We start from the raw sequence: 20924 nt of genomic DNA, 5'->3' as shown, positions 1-20924 counted from the left end.
AGAACTGGCCCTTATAGTTTCATACAGTCTGTAGGAAACTGGTATGGACAATCATTTTGCAAATTTTATCTATTGCAAGAGCACTTCCACTATAGGTATAAAACTATTAAAATACATCATAAAAATTTGAAACTCTGCAGTGACCAGCATAAAATGACAGATACTTTAGTCATGTGCTTGCTGCGTGGGCAATTTTGATTAAATGATAAAGTTTATTCTTAAGTCTAATAATGTTAGACTTATGATAATCTTATATTTTTAATGGATTATTCTTTGTTTTTAGTTATAGAACATAATAATTAAAAATGCTGGCTCAAGCCTGTTTATGCACCAGGTTTTCTTTTCTCTTATGTGTTGAAAAATCTGTGACAGATTAATTACTGCAAGCAGTTGGGAACAAAGAGGTGCAATGTAAAAATGACAAATTTTAAGTTCTGACCTAGTGAGCGGGCATAAACTTCAATTTCAATAACTAGAATTTCTCCTTCATTATATATTTTTATTTTATTCTCTTTATCAGTAAATATTTCTGTAAATATATTTTTGAGTAATCTTATATTAATACTAGGAATATTGTAGAACAAGAAAAAACTATATTGCTGTACATTTATGCATTGCAATGGACAAAAATGTTTTATAAGTTAATACTTAATTTATTATATGACTAAACTTCATGAAAATTGCAACTGTTTATTTATTCTTTTTAAAAACAGATTAATGATTACAGTACAGCAAATAATAGAACTGCAAGCTCACATTATGTTTTGATTTTGAATATATGACATTGTTTTCCTTTTCTGTCTTTTCGATAGAATCCATCTTATCATGAAGTTCAATTTAAACAGCTAAGAGAATCATGCAAAATATATTTGCAATGAATTCTGGAAAAGCTGAAATTGTTAATTTTGTCATGCTCTTGCAACCTTATAGAAAAGGGGTTATTCTGTGCAATATAGGGGCATTTTCATGTTTTGCCTATCCAAAAAGTGCAGCAATTTTGTATCCATTTTCTTTCTACTAGCAGTTATATTATTTCCAAATAGTATTTCAAGGATTTAAGAGATTTCTCTTTTTAGCAATTGCAGTATTTAAGCATACATTAATTCATTTCGTGAACTTCATTTCGTGTTTTGTGGCTTCAGCTACAGCACAGCATCTTCCTCCTTTTCCAGCAAAGCTCAGCTGTGTTTTAGAAGTACAGTCTAGCTCTGATACTGACGATGGTTTCTAGGAAAACTCACCAATTTAAATGTCACCATCCAGGTGTGACTTCTTAAAGGAAACGAACAATCTTTGCAGTGTTTTTGAATAAAGGCAATTTCAGCAACATAATTTTGCCTTTTTTCTTCCTCATTATATGGGTTTCTTGAAAACAGCTCAGTACGATTCAGTGACTAAAAAGAGGCCTAGCTTGGGGCCATCACTGCTGAACTGCAAACTAGTAAGCATTTTGTTCTCTGTTTCTATAAGGAAATAGATGAATTTAAGGACTAATTATACCCACTTCTCTAATAAATTGTAAATTGAAGTACACATAGTATTTGGGAATTAAATTGAAAAAGTGTTGCTTTTTTGACCACAAACTTTTGTAAGTCCATCTCAGATTCTTAAATGGGTTCTCCCAATCTGCCTTTTATAACTATGAGCATAATTACTTTGTTTTAGGATTTTAACATTATCTTCGGTCAGACTCTTCATCAGCTCTTCATCAATTCATTATTTTAGGGTCAACCTTCCTAAAGAAAGCTGAAGAATTTCATTTTAAATGTATGATATTTTTCAATTAATAATCACATTTTATAGATTCTTGCTAAGCCAAAGGTCCCTCAGTTTTTCTGTGGTCAGATAGTAACTGTTAAATATTTTCTGGTTCTAATCCAGTTTCAGTGATTGATGAAAGACTTTGAAACATATCCTGGACGTGAATGCCAAAGCCTAAAATCTTTTGATGTTTTCTTCAGTGATGAAAAGATATCTCTAAAACAGAACATAGCAATCCAGCAAAAGTAAACTCTTCTATGATGTACTTGATAGGCTTGATCTTAGTGGTTGGAGGTATGCAGGCTGACTCTCCTGTTACATCTGCATATTATTTCTATGATGTATATATGATAATTCAGATGTAGGCAAAGCTTTAGGTGGGGACACAGAAAAATAAGAAAAAATACAAAAGAAGAAACTGTACGTTTTCCTCCCTTCCGTGGAACTTAAAGCAGATCTGCTTGAAAAAGGATGTGGAAATGGCTATTTGGACAAGAAACTTTTCTCCTGTGGCTGCCACTATTAATAACATGACAGTAATTTGATTGCAGTAGTAAATTCTAGAAGCTCAAAGATGGGTTTGGCATTCACCTTTTAGTTTCATACAGGAAAGCAGGAAGTCTCTAGGATCAGATATTTAAAAGTGACTTTATTCTGCCATATTTCTTTACGTTTTCAGGCCCAGTGTTGGAACAGTGAAAAATACGAAATAGAAAACTCACAAAAGTTATATTTGAAATGCACACTATTTGCTGATTTTTAGGTTTACAATTTGAGCTTAAATTTTGCAGGATATTCCACGTATCAGATTTCTTAAAGCTGTGTAAGGCTGCCGAAAGTCAGTTGACTCCTGCACAGGCCAGGGACCATATGCCTGTTGTAACTTTCAGGATTGCATTCATAGAAAAGTAATACAAATCACAAACACACATCACAAGCACAAACACCAATACAAGTCACAACTCAGCAGTCACTGTTATCTTCAGAGATATTTCCCATGCATTTAACTTGCCAGCAACAAATAGTGTATCACCTTCACTGTTTTTGAAGTAATTTAATGATCACAATGATATATATGTCCAATAATTTATTTCTGTTTACTTCCATAAGAGACAGCTATCTATTTTAGATGTTTCTGATAGAATCCCTAAAGATGACTAAACAATACCAAAAACAATTATGGTGGGTATCCACTTGGACTGTGTTCACGTTGCTTTTGTGATGAGCTTTTTAGATTTTTTAATGGTTTGAGTACTGCTCCCATATCTGGTCAGGCAGACCCACCCACTTTATGCCAGGCACATTTCCTCCCCCACATTCAGGAAAGAACAATGTTTTCATCATCAGATGTTGTGTTTTCTAGGGCTATGCTATGTACAAGCCAGAAGGAACTTCAGGCAGCTCGAGGAATAACGAACTAGTCCAGAGGTGCCCAGAAAAAGACCACTTTATCTGAGAAACTTTCAGAAACCAAAACAACATTCTGAACAATACCTGTTATCTCCCTTCTAAAAAAGCTATTTCATGCAGCTATATTATAACAAGAGAGAGAAAGAGTCCAAAATGATGCACACTGGGGTCTTACTTTACTGAAAACTGATCTAATTAGCAGAACTAATTAGCAGTAATGGACATCAACAGAGAACCCAAAGAAAGATTAATATATGGATACATATATTCAAATACGTATTCAACTACCAATTTTTTAATAATATTTATCAAGAAGGGTAGATCAAAGGTGTTGACCACAACATGACCTGAATTTGATGTTTTTTCTTTACTTTGTTTTTCCCAGGAAGGGTAGAAACATCTTTTAGCCTCACTCTAAGAGACATTAGCTTTCACAAGCTTTTACAAGGACCATATTGTTCCCTATTGGCTGTTTTAGAGTCAGAAACAAACTCCTTGAAGTCCTGAGGGACAAAACTCTGATTTGCAACAGCATTTTCCTCCCTCTTTGTTCATTTCCTTCAGGTAATGTCTCCTCTCAGGTGCAAAATGACATAGTACAGAGTGACAGAGGAGTTATCTATGCCACTACCTTCTACCACTTTTCTGGCCTTGACTGCGGAGGAAAATGGGTGATCCAAATTTGAGATATCAACCCCTGCACCAAAAAATCTGCCTCTTGCTGGTGTTTCTGATTGCAGCTAATCCTCTACTCCCCTAAAATAATACAGGAACAGGTCTGGGGGGCACTGTAATGAAAAATGCCCACTTCCTGCTTGGTACTGCATGCATGCCTTGTGAGCGGACTAGCACAAGGGACAAACATACGTATTTGTTAACGTGAAAACCAGTTAGACAGCTGGTCACATGTATATCTCAGGCTAAAAGCATGAATATAGTTAAATCTTTTTAAAAATTAATAAACAATCAATGACACCAGTGTGATGCTTGCCTGCCAACTGATTTGTCCTGTTGTCCCTGACTGTGGATTGAAGCACGCTAAATTCAAACAGGTCCGATAAAGTGACAGATACGTTATGTTTCAAATGAGGTTTTGAGAGTGAATTGATTGCTGATAACTTAAATTCCCCTTTATGTGACAGAAGCTAAGCCACAACATTATCCTTACACGTGAACTTGGTGGAAGAAAGAAGAATGCCCGCTGCGTTGGAGCAAGACTTCGGGTATTAACTTTCAGATGCATAGCATATATCCATAATAGAAGAGAACTGGTCTTTTGTGCACAAAGTAGGCATATATTCTGCAGTCAATGAGAGAGGGAGAGAAAACATGGTTTTTTTGTTTATTTTTATCTTTTACCATCGTAACCAATCAGGGAGTTAAAAAGGAACTTTTAAGATAAAATGTGAGGCAATTCAAAATAGTCTGTAATCTCAATTCATTTTTTCCATGCACATTCTCAGAAGTGAGGAATTTGTTAACTGCCAAAAGGAACATACAGTCACCCGAGGATGATGTAGTGTAATTTATGCAGAACAGTTTCTCACAACAGGTTCCTTAATCAATGACCTGTCTTCTTTGGCAAGAAGATTTTAAGCTAATTGGACTTCAAAATTATTTTAAGAAAAAAGTAGTGATTTTGAGCTATCCAAAGTGGGATGGATGGAGTCCAACCATTCTGTGGAAAATTTCTGTTTGAAAATTTTAATGTCCGTTTTGTAATAGTCAAGAATAAACACTCTCTGGAGAATGACAGAATTATCTCGTAGTTTCTTTCATTACAGAAACACATTCCTTTTCAGTGCACAGAAATCTTCCTGAATAAAACTTTATGCCATGTTCTCTTCCTGAATTTGCAAACAAATTAAATTTAAACGAAACCTTTTTTAAAAAACAATAAACAAAAAGTATGAAAGCCTCTGAAACTATTCCAGAGTGGTTTTGAGAATCAGTTGCTTCCTGAAGATATTTAAATGGAAGAAAAGATATCTTTTTAAAAATTCCTGCTCCTATAGCATAGAGAAAGGAAACAATACTTCTTTGGAGAATGTGGTGAAGTATGAGAATTACTAAACCTTTTTTTTTTCACCTAGTAATCTGCAACTTTTATTCTTAGGAGAAATGTAGATTTTTAATAATAGCTTGCTGTACAACATATAGAAAGGGGCTTAAAACATTAATTATCCATTGACCTAAAAATTCTGTTATCAACTTAGAATCATTTTGCCTTATATGGATGATAACATTTGCAGTTTCAAATGTGATTAAATGGAAGTGGTAGTTTACACAGTGAAAGATATTATATATACATCACTGAATGTAAAACACCACCAGTAAGTATTGCTTAAATAAATACAACTTTGACCACAATTTTGTAAATAAACAACTGCTGATACAATCTTTTTTTTTTTCCTAGAGAACAAGCATACTTTCTTCAAACAGTGCGTGACACAAAGAAAAATAGTGAGAGTATGATGCTTCAGGTTAATAAAACTAAAAGATAGCAGCTGTAGCTGCTGCCTCATACAGAGGCAAGATACTGCACCCTGCTGTAAGAATCTGTGGTGGAGCCTTTGCATGAGAATAGCCATATTGTCTGTAGAGAAGAGAAGCCGTATCCAGTTTTCTTCATCTACCCCAAAACTGCTATGTAAGCATATTGTTACAACAGAAGTGTACATTGCAGTAAAATAACTAATAGAACTGACTTAACTAACAGAAGCGACGTACACTGTTTCTCTACAGACAAATTATGCTACCTACCTAAACTTAGGTATCATAACTTAGCTTCAAAAAAGCTAAGAAAAAGGTCTATTTTAAGCTGAAAGTTGCACTTCTTGCATCAGCACAAATGCAATTATAACAGAACTAACCCAATAAAAACACAGAGTGAATCATAACACAAACGTACAGTGTGTTGAAAGAATGTACTGTGAAGTTGACTTGACATGCTTGGAAAACAGAAGTCAACTGTAAGATCTAACTCACGTTTCTCGCAGGTATTGTAGATACACACCTTGCATTTAAGCTACCTAGCCTGAAAAGGCCTTGGGAAAGCCTTGTTTTTTCAATAAACAGTGGTCTTTTTGATAATAATTAAGGCTGATGTGCTTCCTTAAACAAGTATCTTCACGTAGGTCTGAGCTGTGGCTCCTTGTGATGCACCAGCTCCCAGAGGTACTATGGAACAGTTTCCTTAGACCTGGTGGAGCAGGTGGGCTTAAGCTGCGATTAGTTACCGTCCTGGTCAGTTGCACTTTGCCCCTTTACAAACCAGCTACTGAAAGCTGCCATTAAGTAACTCAGGGAAAAAGACAAAACTGTTACTCAGAGTAAGCCCTCTGCCTTAAAGTGTGGCAGGAGTGTGGTCCTTCAGATATTTTTTAATAGCAACGCAATGATATTGAACTGCCCTGCTCTGAGCAGTGATATGCTCATGTTTGACATGAGTTTTTTTATTTTGTTTGTTTCTTTCTTTCGCAGAACGTTTTTCACACTGGTCTGAGGACATTTTCTGTTTTGAAAGATGTGTTTGTGTCTCTCACTTTTGTCTCATGATGCGGTGATATGGCTGGGTCTGTGTCTTTACTCTGTTACCTGAAAAATATCTTGGAAAAGAGCCATCAGGAGAGAGAGAAAAAAATTAAGCTTGTACAAGGATACGGAAAGCCAGGCCTAGACACTGTTGTTTTGGAGGTTTCTGATCTAAATGGGATTCAGTTGAAGGCCCATAATCGTTGGTATGCTCAGCTGTTTTGCACTACTTAAAGTAAGCAAAACAGCTGTAAGCCTAGCTTAACTCTCCACTTAAGTTTAATTTATGGCATCTTTTCAATACCAGCACAGAACAAAGCAGCTGGAGACAACCAGTAATTCTGATCCTAGCAATCCCTTTTTAGGGCTTTATCTGGCATTCTTTAGTCAAGCAAAACTTTGCCAGTTTGCCTAAGTAAGATTCAATTTAGAGGCCTCTGAAAGGCCTCGGAAGATTAAACAAAATTATACCATAGAACACATGTTCATAAATTCATACACTTTAAATGCCTCTTTGCAACATTATATTTTGAGCAGAGTAATCCAGTTTGGGTGCCTGTGAACTCAGAACTCTCACTGATTTCAGGCATTACCAGGATTGCACCCTAATTAATTTTGTCTATTGCATTTTTTAAAAAGAAGTAAACTGATTTTTACTTCCAAAATAATAATTGCAGTCTGCCACAATTCTTACACTTGTGAATTACAGATATAATGCGTGGATGACAAAATTCCATTTACCCTTAGTTAGGAGGGCTTTATCCTGTGCTCCTGAAATATCTGTGGTTTTAAATAGAAGCCACAGACATTAGTATCTGGATGTACAGTTCACAACCTTATTGCTCTTCTTCATGATTCTCAGTACAAAAACTATTAGAAATACTTACTCTTTTTTTGCATCTGTTCCTTATTTATGAGTCAACTGCTTTTAGTAGATCCAAACAGTAGAAACTGCTTGTTCATTTAGAATAAGACTCTTTCTTTGATCTCATAGACTAATCTACACTAATAAATATAATGTTATGCCGAGTTTCAGATCTTAAGAGCAAGAGGCATCCTGCAGCTCAGATACCTATGGCTATACTTTCTTCTCCCTCAAAATAGGGTGATTTAATCAATCCTGACTATTGGGAACAAACCCTGCCATGTCCCATCATCTGAAGTATGTCCAGCAATTGGCTCGGAGAGCGCTTGTTGGTTCAGGCCAGAGCTGTGCCTGGTAGTCTGATACTATAGAAAAGAGTAGTTACTACTGTTGCATGCCAGTGTTTCGCCTATGCCTTCTTCTGTTTGGTATACTATTCCTCTAGGCACAGAGTAATATAGTAATGGTTTCATGGAAACAGAACAATTTTCAGTAGGGCCTGAAAGTCAGAGTCCTAAAAGAGAGGTTACATGTCAGAACTGAACAAGCATCTAGCCAGACTCAACAAGGAGGCTGGTCCCTATTCTCAGGACTTTTTCCAGCATTTATTTCCTGCTCCAACTAGCCAGGAGCGTGGCTCAGAGCATGGCTCCCTTTTGTGCTTGAGGACTGCCCTTGTCACTGACCTACAGGATCAGCTCCTTGTACATTTTTTTTTTCTCATCCTGAATCTTACACTCTTTGCTACAGTGACAGTGCCTCCGTGGGAAGAATGGGAAGCAGGTATCTCTGCACCTCTGGCAGCCTGGTGGCTAGGGCTTACTTTTAGGGGGTGGGGAATGCAATCTTCAGCCCCACAGTTTAAGGAGGGACTGGCCCATAAGGATCCTTCTCCCAGAGCAAATACACTCACCACAAAGGTATCATACAAAGAGGAGATAGGCAGTACCAATTGGCAAATAGAGGTACAATCTGTTCCACTGGCACTGCACTGTGCTTCAGCCATTATAAACAATTATCATCTTATTCTATGATTTTGCCTTGGTTTATTTTAGACGGTGTCAGTTGTGGAATTAAACTGTTTCTGACTTTTAAACAGAACTTAGAGTTACACTGTCTGTCACGGAAGGAGGTGCTTGGTGTCAGGGAGCAAGCACAGGAGAAGAAACTTATTAAACCTACAAAACAGTTTCATTTTGAAACTGGATGTTGCCTTACTCTCAGGGAAAACAGCAGTGCAGCAGAGGTCGGACAGCAGCAAAGTTAAACCTGCAAATAAGCGGTTACAGCTCTGAGTATAAATTCACGGGAGAATGTGTTGTACATATTTGTATGGATATACATGCTGAAGATCTGAATTCCCCTAGCAGCAGTATTTGGATCCAGAACTTTGAAATAGATGTTATTCCTGTGGAGACACTGTTCTATATGTATATAAAACCGAGTTTAGCACTTAAGCAGGAACTTTAACATTCTGGGCCCGTGAATTCTTACTCATAATAAAACGTAAGATTGATTTTGAAAGTTCTCTTTTTGAAAAGATTTGATTCTAGTGTTCCAGTTCCAGCGCTTCTGTGATTCACTGAAGTCTGCAATATGTGTGTGCCAAATTTTACATAGAAAAAAAAATCTGACTTGAACCTATAGTGGAATTAAATCACTATATGCATAACTGGATAATTAATGCAGCTTTATACACTGTTACCTTTGTTCTTGCATTCACAAATCAGTGGAACCAAATCCACGCGCTAGTATCACAAATATTGTTCTTCCAGCATCAATTCTGATTTGTCTGTTGTCCTCTGAGGTCAGCAAAGCTACATACAGACACCTGAACAGAAAAGCCTCTCCTTAGGGCACCTCCCTTAAAGCTCTAAGCAAGAACAGAAAGATTCTTTTTCAACTCTACATGCATTTTTAATACTTTAGTATAGTTTTTAATACTTGAAAAGCAAATCTATTATATGATCCCCAAAAGCTGGGTGATATAGTCTCTGCCTGGCTAGTTATGATCCATGTAGAATTCATGTAGAATTGTAATTTAAAAGTTAACCAGTTGCTGAAAATTATTAGTGAAATTCTTACCCTATAGCTATGCAAAAGACAATGAGGACAGTGAGGATATTTTACTGATATTGCTAGTTTTTCCCTTTGCTAATTAACTCTTCCTCCTAGCAGAAAATAAAATAGCTTTTCTCAGGTAGTTGCTAATCACTTGCAGTAGTTTTTTCATATGTTTGAATTCTCCCTTAGATGCAAACAATCCCAGCTACAAATATGACTTAGGACATAAAATGGCCATAACTTTTAATCTGGTGTCTCGGAGACCTGGACTTTTTCAGGTGATATGGTTCTAAGAAGCAACATGCTCAGAAGTGAGCGATGTATCTTAAGTATAATTCACATTCTTATCTTACATTTCATGTTAATAAAATTCATGTTTGAAATACAACCAATCTTTCATCTTATTCAACTTAAATAACAGCTACAGCATGCGAAGTAATCAGAATCTTTTTTGAAATCTATAGCATCAGTTGCAACCTCAGTATCTATTATCTTTTTAAATCAGTATCTTCACCATGTAATACGTTAAATAAATACAGCCTGTCATTTACAAGGTGTCTCCTCCAACTGACTGCTAAATGAAGCACATCAAAAACGTTAAAAGAAAGAAGGCCTCTATAGCTGCATCAGTAGCTGTACACTTACTCCAGAGATCAGTAAAATATTTGGCAAGGAAAGTATGGGCTGAGCACATCAGTGCTCATTCATATGTCAAAGCCAAAACTGAAAACATCATTCAGTAGAGAGCAAGCACTAGAGTACCGGAAAGGCAATCTTGCAAATGTGTGCTAGAAAACTGTACCATTTTCCACCCTCTCTGTTTACTTTCATGTACAGCCCAACTACATTTCTGTAAAATAATGTGCCTGAATGCCGTCAAGAATGTGTATGTCTTGTCCTATGAACAGACGCAGAACCGGACACCAGCCCCAATATCAATGCCTGGGCATATTGCACAGCCAGAAGAGCAATTGCAGCTATTAAGAAAAAGCGTGTCCTTTTTTTCCCCAGGTTATCTAAAAGCTTTTGTAGTGTGAAAGTGTAACTTACTTACAAACAATTTTGACCACATTGAATTTTGCAGACTAAAGACAATGTTAATTTAATGGTGGAGTTTAAGCTCTCTGAAATCGTAACTTAATGACATACATTAGCAATCAAAAAATAGATGATTAGAAATCAGAATGTGTGGAGTTCTGTAAATTTTAGTCACTGCCTGTCACTTGGGTGCGCATACATTGAGAATAAGTAGTGTAGGGAGCTGAGCAATGTAATAATCCAATGTAATACCATGAGAAAATAAATGATCAGAGTGAGAGATGAAATCAATCTGGTTCTGGAGGATCCCTGAAGTCCCATGTCCAATGGGACAACTACTAACTAGTTGGGATTCATACAACAATGCCTAACAGGCCCCAGGCAAATGTCTAAAAACTGTATATCTGTGTGCTAAAGCAGATTCTGCCTGGGCTTACTGCAGCTTTCCTTTATAGTCAATGGACAACAGGAGAGGTCTCTGGGAACTCATGTTTTGTAATCCTCCTGTCTCATCTGAAGCTGACAATTACTAATTGCAACTTTTCTGCTCCTTGAACCTTGCTTTCCATGAACTGTCTTGAGAAATACAATGTTCCCTCCAGGCCCCCGAGCCCTTTCTGAACCCTTACCCTCGCATATCCCATATGCTGTCTGGGATTCCACATAGCTCTTTCATTCAGGATAACAACAGCTTCAATTAAGAACGCCAAGAGAAAGCTTCTTGCATCTGTTGAAAACTCACAGCATTTTCTCTATTTGACAGAATGCTATGGAAGGACATATGGACATACTTGTCCTACTTCCACGAGCTATATCCCTGACATCACCTCTGCCCCAGCTCTATTTCTGACAGGCAGCTCCTTCTCAGTGAGTGATGCAAGAGTGAACAACAAAGGCACATTAGGACTATCAAATGAGCACTGCTATGCTACACTGTCAAAAGATCTATCTCGTCTGAGCAGTGCATAGATTTGGCTGTGAGCAGGAGGGAAAAAAAGGGAAAGGAGAAATTTCTTAGCCCTCAAGTCAGCAATAATACCTCACCATCTCTCATCTCCTCCCTAACTGCAGCTTCAGCTCACAGTAATATGCACAGCCATTAAGACCTGTAGCCCATCAATAATGTCCTGTTTTGCACGGCCGTTGGGTAAGCCAGAGTGTGCACGCTGGCATGATGCATAATGGCCTGGAAAGTGTCCTCCTCAACAGAAGGAGAAATTAGACACACTAATCCATTGATTTTTCACAGCAGTAGCAGACATAGTCATGAAAAACTGCACCTTGATTCTGGCAAGACATTAAAAGAAAAAGTGCATACTTGTAGAAGGCTTTCCGCACAAATTGTGAATAACTTCCAAGGGAAGAGGTAGTGATGTGGGACAAGTCACATGAGTTGCCAGGGATGAGACCTTATCTACAACTTGTACCATATCTATGTTATTGGGGGTGGAGAGAGGAGTGGATTGAGAAAGGGAGAAAGACTCTGTCATATTATTACTTCTTAGCTGAAAAAAATCGTGGACTATACAGCTGGGACAACACGCCGCAGGCAGGGTCCTGCACATCTTCACAGTCTTCAAGATATAAGCAGCATGGGCTTGTCATTCATTGCATTTGACTGTTTTTCCTTGATGTGGATGAGGCGCTGCCTGAGCCCAGCAGGTCACCTCAGTGCTCCCATTGTTTTGATTTAGTTTCCTGATTGTTGCAGAAAGGTCTTGTTTATGCTGGTGGTGAGGCTAATAATCTGCTCTTAGAGGAACAGCTGAGCAGCCTGGAAGTTGCCATGTGCTCTTCATTTCTAGACTCAGCACAATGAATATAGGATGTCTGAAACTGTCTTCCTCAGCACTGTGAACCTTTCAGCAAGTGCAGAGACAAGAAACATGGAAAATGAAAGGGGAATACATCATGAAGGGTCCTAGGGGATCACATAGGGCTTAGGGTCATTTCTAGCCAGGGCTGAAACATCGCATTGCTAGATTAAAGCTACCGTACATCTTGATTGTGTTAAGTATGTCCTCTTTCCCACTTTGTAAATACCATCTGAGTATGGCTTGCTAGAGTATGTTGGGCTCACTGAGGATCACAAAGGTGGTTTGCAGGCTCAGCATTCAAGCAGGCCTATCTAGGAAAAGTCAAGAAGCTGATGAGTGGCCAAGAGTAAAACAGTGGTTTCTTCCTGAACTCTCAGCTCTACCACATGCCAGCGCATTACCTGCCCCACTGGAGTGACACGGTTTGCATCTTACTGCGTGCTGTGTTCTGTGCCCATGACCAGCAGCCATGGGAGCATATGCAGAATTTAGGGAAAGGGCATTGCAAAAAAACTGAGGTGAATTCCCTTAGATATTCACATACATAGAATCTACTTAGTTTCTAAAGTTGAGGGGGATGAATTCAGATCTAAGTTTGTATTTTAAAAAAGGCAAGAACAAAAAAAGAATGGTCCTCAGTTCCTTCTGAAATAAGCAAAATCTAAGGTACTTCAACACTTCTTAAAAAATCTAATCCTTTCTTTAACCCTCCACATATGTTGATAGCTTTAGCAATACTTACCGTTTATGAGACCTTTACAAACAAATATCTGGACACTACAAAACCACAGTAAAGTACAGAAATCATGATCCTCATGTTACAGACAAGTTAGCTGATTCTAAGATGTTAAGACCAAACTGTAAAAAATGTTAGCCTAAATCTGAACACCTGCAGATATATTTAAAAACAAACTAGTGATGTAAGAGCTCTCAGGACTGAAAACATCAAAGTACTTCTTAAGGTCTTTGGAGATAAATACCTAAGTCTGAAAACGCTGTTAAAGTCCATGTTTAGTTTCCAGTCCTTTAAAACAGGCATAATAATATTTGTTTCTCTGCATGTGTTTACTAGCACTTTACATCTCTGTTAAATTTTTAGAATTTTGCCTATGAGACAAAGTTGCCTTTTTCAGTAACTTCACCTCTTGCTCCTTCTAGAAGAGGAGTTATTTCTGAGCTAACAAATTTCCAGACCATTTAATAATACATGAATTTCCCTTTTATGAAGCTAGAAAGATTTTCCATCACTTGTACTTCAGTATTTCTGAAACCAGGTGTTAATTTTCAGGGGGATAGGAGGTTTCCAGGCATCTGCCAGGACTAATATAGCAGCCAGCAGAAAATGCTGAATAAGCTTAGGTACCAAATGTATACCATCTGGTTTCAGGAGTCCCCAGCCAAAAAATGTGAGGCCAGTTCCTTTCATGTCCAGAAATCTTCCTGTTTATTGGGAACTGTGAAATGGCTCTTACCTTTGCACTACCTTTTACTTCACAACTCAGAGGAAGATTTGAACAATAGTCTTAAGAAAACATTGCGTAACTAACTGGGAAACTTCATAATATGCTCAGGTTTCATAATAAAAAAGATGAACGCTATCTGACAAGCTGAGGTCCAAGTCCATGCTCAGCCTAGCAGTAGTCTAGTCTTCTGAACGGCCATTTGTCAAAGCTGATAGTAGCTGCTGATACTCAACACAGAAACAAAGTCCACAAGAAGAATTGTCTCTATAGACCAGTAGGTCAATGAAGAGATATAAAATGAAGCTCTTAAGGTTTGATTTAAGACCAGGGAAGTGAGGAATAAGGTCCATCTTTTCTGCCAATGGGGAAATAATATTTCTAGCTTCCTTAGGTGTCTGAAGAGTTTGACTGTGTTTTACATAAGCATTCACTTTACTGAAAACTCGATGAAAGAGTAACTTAGGAGTGAGTGGCTTTGTTCACAGACATGAGGATGAATATATATATATATGTATGTATGTAGGTATGTATGTGTGTGTGTGTGTATGTAATTTGGGTCAGTCTAGAGATGCCTGAGGAAATCCAAACAACAGGACTTCCACTAAGGAAATGTGGAAAATGAGTGTTTCCTACAATCTTTGAAGTCCAAATCATTCCACCCTCTCTCTCAGCCAGTCATTTACAGCTGTGCATAATCCATAAGGTCCCTTTATTATCAAAGTCTTGAAGGTATCAAGCAATTGTTCCCTTCAAAGGATCATTAATATCTCCTATTATTTTATTTCTGCGTTTTATATAAGCGACTGAACAAAATAAGAAGCCATGCAACCCCATTTTTCTCTTACTGTCATCACTGTTTGCTTTTCACATACTGATTAAATCATTGCCTTAACTAGATAATTAAACCCTTTTGAGAAGGGTTGTCACGCTTATGTGTTTGAATAGAATTCAGTGTAACAATTCCCTGATTTGTAGGCACTATCGCAAAGCAGATAAAACAGCAGTGATAGTGCTGTTGCATTCCTGGTAATTGTGGGTTTGTCTACACTGCTGTGTAGTATTAAGTCAAGTGAGATTGCCCCGAGCTCTGTACAGCAAGTTAGACTAGCTGTAACATCTGATCCAGCAGCAGGTTTCATTAGAGATACGTTTAAAGATGGGAAGTTGAACACAGATCTGTCTAGAGTAAGTCAGAAGTTGTACAGTTTTAAAAGGCTGATGTTTTCTCTCACCATCAGTACCCAGAAGACTTAAAGTTCTGAGGATTTATTCTGACTCATTATGTGGCTAATAGTCAAAATATTTTTTTATATATAAGTCTGGTAATAGTAAAGTGGTGGTGCTTCTGACCTTATACATCACAATAGTGTTTGATCATAGATTCCAGCCAGAGGGCATTCCGAATTAACAGTTATTTCAGATAACCAGATTATTTTAAAACATACCGTGCCTAATAAGTTCAGTAGAAGGAATGATTTATCTATGCTCTGACACTGGAACTATAGTGGTAGTATAAATCCCAAGAGAGCACTCAGTGTACTTTAAGAGAGAACTTCAATCACCTTAAAAAAAATTTAAAAAAAAACTGTGATCCAAAGTTCCACTTATCTCTGGACAAATGAGAAATTATTGACCCACAGTTAGAAAAGTCTTCTACATTACATCTACGTAGCATAAAGCATGGTCTGTATGTGAGAATTTACAAAACTGTGGTGCACTGATACTTTTCAAAAGTGGCAACAAAATACGCATCAAAATACTGACCAATCAATGGCTAACCAACCATTATATTCCAAAACAGTATGGCCTTACTCTGAAGCTATAGACTCCATGTATAAAAAGTAGGATTATTCCACAGACTGCAAAACCACTTAGAGAACAGACATGCTACAAAATTCAGCCAGATCTAGTAGGCTTTCCTGTTACTGATTTTCATCTACTTCATTATTTAATGTATTTATTATGATCCTCCTATATGACTATTTTTTACATTATTAAAGACTGTGGCGGGACTAAATAATACCAAGAAACATAGGTTTTTATTTCACATTATCTGATGTAGTTCATGAAACTCACAAAGCACACAAAGCACCAGAAAGCACCAGAAAGCAAATATTTCAATGAAAGCAAGTACTTACACAGCCTCTATCCAAGAAGTAGAAGAAGGAGAATTTTATCATTCACTCTTCTTCAGCATTAACAGCCAGAGGAAATACACTCTGGAAATCAATTTTCTCTTACTGGAACTTGATGTGGGTAGTAGCTTCATGAGTTCGGCTTCTGTATGGCCCAGATTGAGCCAGACACTGAAAAGTGTATCTGACTGTATTCGTGTGGGTATTTAGGTATGGGCTTAAGTACCTTGCTGAATATTATATATTGGTTTATATTGGGTCATATGCATTTTCTGGGTCAAATATCCAGGCTAACAATTTCTCCGTTTTTTCTAGTGACACCACGGAGAAGTCCAGTCACGCAATACATTTGGAAGCACCTGCAATGAATTTCTCAGACTATGTTATCCAGGGCAATGCAGAATACATTCCTTTTCTGTTGGAGAAACATATTAATTTGTCTCCTCAGCATAGACCCAGTAGACTGCTGAGAAGATCTACGCAGGCCAAACTTCAAAAATACAGGATAATTCATTACCATTTTGATTAAATATTTATGCTGCCACAGTATCCACCAGTTGCAGCCAGTCCTATGTCCTGTTGTGTTAGGCGCCATAGAGAGGCATGAAGTCCCTGCTCCAAGTAACTTACACAGTTAGAAGCATTGCGTGCCAGGGCTGAGTAACCATCCATTTGCCACAATGAAACACTTACCATGATAAATCAAAAAGCAGAAATTTAGGAAGGAAAAGCGCATGACTGCTCTTTGCCTCTTTAAACTCTGGCTATTAGCCCAGACATTGGCCTCTCTAACCCACTAGTGAATAAGTTGTTTAGGAAACACAGCGATTCCAAGCATTAAGAGAATAGCACTAAGCAAATTTTTTCTATTTTCTTGGAAGTGAACATGTGATTAAGATTGGGCTCTAGTCTGCTTGTCAGCCCTCTATTACTGACTCCTAACTCAGTGGCAAATTTTCAATGCCATTGTCCAGAGGGATAACTGTACCACAGATATGAAGTCTCTATGAGCTTTTTGAGACCAGTGGCTGAGTGGAAGACAAACCTTATGCTGCTCGCCATTGCAGGCACCTACTGCAGGCATAGAGCCTGGCTGTAGAATCTGCTCCCTCTTGACAGTGTTTGAAACATATTCCAGCACGAGTGAACCAGGTTCTCTTTCCTTCTCTACTACTGCCTAAATTTTCTCTACTTAAGCTCCACTATCCCACTCTGCACGTTACTATTCTGGCAAGACTACTTACATAGTTTTGAATTATTGCTGCCTCTGAAGAGAAGTCCATTATTACTTAACCAAAAAGATGTGCCTGGCTAATCAATGTATGTTTATAAAGGAGCTAGGCTTCACCAGGCTTCACTAGTTCCACTGCTCACTTATTTCATAATTAGCTTCTCTGACTTGCTTTCGTTCAGCTGTAATTCACACAAGAATTTCTCAGTGTCTCCATTTTGCCTTAATATCAAGACTTCAGTCATTTTGGTTTTTCCAAAGTGAATTATTTTGAGACTGGCTCTAAGTAATTCAATAGGGTTGAATGTTGGTCTTGAGGGTTGTTGTGTTTTTTTCTATAATTGACCCTTCACATGGGTCATGTTAATTTTGTAAACTGAAATGCTACCCTTCGGATTTTCATTCAGGCTTTCTGTAAAGTTTGACTGAAAGTCTCAGTTCATATTTAAAGGTTTATTTATTTATTTATGAAAAATCTTTGCTATTTGCAAAATATTACAGATACAATGTCATGTATTTTAACGGTAATGTGCCGTTAGTATTGACAAGTAGAGAATATTTGCCGCGGTTCTTTTTTAGAGTAGATTGGACACAATTCTGAAGAAGTGAGAAGTCTGGTATGTATTAGAATCAATGGGAAATCATCATTAGGTCAGTAAAACCTGCCTTACATCTGCCTTACATCTCACCGAACTTCACTGTTATTTATTCATCTAGGAGATCTATTTTGAACACTAAGATTGGCATAAACTCTGAACTTCTCTTAAAGAGGGCGAACACACAGCAATGACATGACAGAATAGAAAAAGAATGAAGCTGAAAATTAGGCCAGAAGATTGAAATCAGAATTGATTTAAATCATTCTTTGCTATTTTGTTCAACTTGGTTGTCTGATAAACTACCAAGCAGGACGAAGTTCAGGAGACTTGAAATACTGCATGTTAAGTCTTTGTTGTTATAAGGTGAACTCCCTTACTCTTGCTTGCTCTCCCTGTCTCCCACACTTGTTGTTTTAATACAGAGGAAAGTTCAACTCCCCCAGCTTAACTCCAGTACCTCTTAATGAGGGAACTGTAACACTATCCAGTTGTTTCACCACACAGCAATCAGAATTTCATTGCTTTGCACAGCTTGACTTATGTCAAAAGGATAGTTAAAATTCACCCAAATCCTGGAAACCCCATACCGAGTTAAACAGCTCACATCTAAACTATAGGAGTTTTGTTTGTTTGTTTTGTTTTTTAAAAGGTCAAATGGCAAGAGATATTATTTGTGAAAGCTGTTTCACATACATGGTTGTTAGGATGCTGGCATCAGCAAGATGATTTACGTATCATATAGTTAGAGAGACACAAATGATAGAGATACGTATGCCAGTACAAATAAATACCAGTTACAAAAATACAGTTTGATCACAAAAACTAGATCCTTTAGCCTACTGCGGTTAAGAAAATCTCTTAGAGAGTCCTAATAGATTATCTTTGACAGTGTGGGTCCTACATTCACAAATGAGCAAAAATCAAAACAGAAGGCTCAAGGCCAGTAAATTTTAATCATGGGAGGCAATGTTATTTATGTGCAGCAATACTTAAACAAGCATTTCTGGAGCCTTCAGGACAAGCCACCTCAAAAGCTTACATGCACATTGTATTGTTACTGCAGATGCTGCAAGAGAAGCTACACAACCAAGCATTTGCTGGCAGTTGGCTTGCGTTTGCTATAGCTCAGATTGTACCTTCCAAGAGTTTTCAGTCATGCTCTGTTTTTTAGTATGTTGCTTCAATTAAAGTGAAAACCAGACACAAGAGAATGCTCTATTAAGCTGTGAAATTACTGTATTGCATTACAGGAAGCCTCCAAGTTTATACAAATAGGAATGCCTTTGTGGTGCAGAGGTAAAAGATTCCTATTAGCAAAGTTTAGAAGACAGTTCAAAGGATATCATAAACAGTTGGCTCTGAAGTGATACTGCTACAGATATTTTTGTGTCTGTGTGGAGTCAGCACAAGGAGATAACCTTTAATAATATTGACTTTACATCCATAAAATATTAATTATCCTGAGAGAACATAAATTGTCTATAAACAACAGCTCTAGAACCAACAAATTGAATTACATTTTTAAAAGGTAGCTCATCTAAATATTATTTAAAGATATGAGGAATGACTGAGCAGCATCCTTTATTCTGGAAAAGAGACCACTAAGTGGAAATACCAAGAGTTTACAGAATCTTAAGTGGCATGGAGTTGGATAGAGATTAGCTGTTCACTGTTTCCTCTAGTGCAAGAACAAGAAGGCATCAGGTGAAGACTGTAAGATCCAGATCCAAACGTAAGGAGGTTCTTCATGCAATGGGTAGGCATTGTGCATGGATTAAAGGGGATACTAGAAAAGTGAATGGAAGAAAAATCTGTGAAGGATCACTAAATACATAGAATCTACATCTGGGTCAGGAAATGCCTCAGCTGGAAATAGTAGAAAACTGGGAGAGTCCTCAGGGAAGGCTTGTTTGCTTGCTGCATGCTTATCTTTCCTTTGGCATCTGCTTATGACCATTGTTCTCGTTGGATCTCTCCTTACAGACAGACTTCAGTTCATGCCTAATACCAGCTATCCAGGTAGGGTAAAAGATGATGAAATTTAAAAAATCAGCAAAAAATTACAGAGACATCAAATAGGAAGAGTCAAGGAAAGCATGCCAAAAGCATCACCTTCAAGGCATCCAGTTCAAGGCACCCAAGGAGACAGTGGGTGGTGCTTTTTCTATGTGGAAGGAACAGGACTTGGGAACCAAGACTGGTCCAGCACACATTGGATCCCAGCAACTTTCCTTCCCTAGTTGCTGTGAACAGCCAGCATAGTGAGGGTTAGGAGCAGGTGGACAATGAGGTCTTCTGGCCTTGTGAGGCCTCACATAGGAAGGGTATTAATAAAAAGGTGAGGGGAAAAGTGCAGCCACAACCTCAAGGACTGAAGGAGCCGGGAGAACTGCAGTATCATGCTCCTGACAAACATGCATGCCAGAGCCTCTCTATCACTGCAAGTCAGGGTCCTTATGAACCACCCTGTGTGACACTAATCAGCATCCCTATGCCAGCTCCTTTTTACTCCTGAATAAAAGATAGTCTGCATTCACGTTCTGATTTAATATTTACCAGCAGTTCTTTTGGCTGAAAAATCTAAGCACAGATGGGGGCCAGTCTATGCTGAGGTGCAGGATGTACATCATCCATCCCAGTTCTGATTCTCTTGGCACATGTCTCAATGTCTCCCATGAAGCAGGAATCACACCTTCTGAGATGAGTGAAGACTGAGATATGTACTAACATGACCAATAGTGTCTATGTGCAAGGAAGGAAGAGGCTGGATTTGTACCACATGAACACTGCTGTTATGCAGCAAGGACAACACCCATCCTTCAAAATCGGCCAGAGACTTAAACAGTGCATCCACAAGCCACTGCACAAGATTCAGTTAGGAGGCACTCTTCTGTGTGAATATCAAAGGCAATATAAATGCAGCCTATAAATAAAAAGAAACAAATCAGCAATGTGGTCCCCAAACCACAGAGTTCACAACTCAGCATTTAGACAAGGTAGAGAGAGT

This window comes from Struthio camelus, chromosome 3 (genome assembly GCF_040807025.1).
Source record: "Struthio camelus isolate bStrCam1 chromosome 3, bStrCam1.hap1, whole genome shotgun sequence".
Taxonomy (NCBI): Eukaryota; Metazoa; Chordata; class Aves; order Struthioniformes; family Struthionidae; genus Struthio; species Struthio camelus.
Note: the sequence above shows the minus strand (reverse complement) of the source record.